General features: G+C 31.5%; 1 pseudogene; it reads left to right on the plus strand.

Annotated features, from left to right (window-relative positions):
• Positions 1 to 545: 545 nt before the first annotated feature.
• The window catches only part of LOC102870390, a 107,003-nt pseudogene continuing 106,210 nt past the window's right edge, over positions 546 to 1,338 (plus strand).

Genomic DNA, 1,338 nt, shown 5'->3' on the forward strand with positions numbered 1-1,338 from the left:
TTGTCCACTGGTTTGTCAGAATAAAAATCAGAGTATGTAATTTAACATTTAATTGAAACTTTCAATGTGATGAGTCTTCCATCAAGTATTAAAACTGATAATGCTCTTGCTTATGATTCTAAGAAAACACAAGAGTTTCTTAAAAAATGGAACATTAATCATATTACTGGTATTCCATATAAACCCTACAGACAAGCTTTTATAAAAAGCGCTAATTTAACTTTACAAACTGTGTTGAAAAAGCAGAAGGGGGTATGGAATATCATCTCCTAAACTATTTTACAAAAAGCCTTAAATTTTTTTAAATGATAACGAAAAACGAGAAACTCCAGACATTGGATATTGCAATCATCTAGAGAACTGAATCGGCCTATATATTATAAGGAACTTCTAACTAATGAATAGAAAAAGGGATTTGTTATTAGGTAGATTTGAGGATTTGTTTATATCTCTACAGCTCAGAAACACTGTGGGTGCCCTCCAGAAACATAAAACTTTGAGATGAGCTGAAAGAGATCATACTTAGACAAGGAAAGACTCGCAGAATGGGTAAGTAGAATGGCAGATAATACCAGCTACTGGGCATTTATTCCTAATACTCCCTTGTTAAAAGTAGTTCATTGGTTTTATACTCCTATCTATTCATAATAATGACATTCAATGGCTTTCAGATCCCCATGATAACAGGGGATCCCTTAAATCTAATGAAGAAGGACTGACTTTCTAATTATAAATTAGGCATTGATATTTTTCCCATATGCATTGGATATGAATCCCATTTTTTGAAAGTAGCTCAAGCATGGCTTTATAAAGTTTGTGGTAATATTATATCTCTCTATTACATATTCCAAGAGTATGGTTTTCATAGAGATATCAGTAACATAACTTCAGGATATCCTGATATTCCTCCCTGTCAGTTGCTTCCTTTATCTTTATTAGAGAATGATACATTGGAGAAAATGCCAAATTGAGCAAGGACGAGTTTTAATTACTACTTCCTATGGAAATGTCATTGATTGGAGATTTGTTGGTTCTACTTGTCAACATATAACCACCAAAAATTTAAGTTAGTGTAAAGAAGACAATGGATTTATAACTACTCATGCTAATAACACTGTATCTTAGCATGGAGGTGGAATGGTGGAACCATTTCCAAGTTTTCAACATTTTTCTTATCAAAAAAACTTTATTTAAATTGGAAATTATTCATAAGATCATATTAAAAATGTTATTAGCTGTAAATGTAAAAGAAATTAAGCCAATTTCATTTGAGCTTGTGTTTCCTTACCTTATGCAAAAGGTTCAACTCGATGGGATTTTACAAATTTAATATTATAG

The sequence above is a fragment of the Elephantulus edwardii genome, unplaced genomic scaffold, assembly GCF_000299155.1.
Source record: "Elephantulus edwardii isolate Elephantulus edwardi_28Jun2011 unplaced genomic scaffold, EleEdw1.0 scaffold00434, whole genome shotgun sequence".
Lineage (NCBI taxonomy): Eukaryota > Metazoa > Chordata > Mammalia > Macroscelidea > Macroscelididae > Elephantulus > Elephantulus edwardii.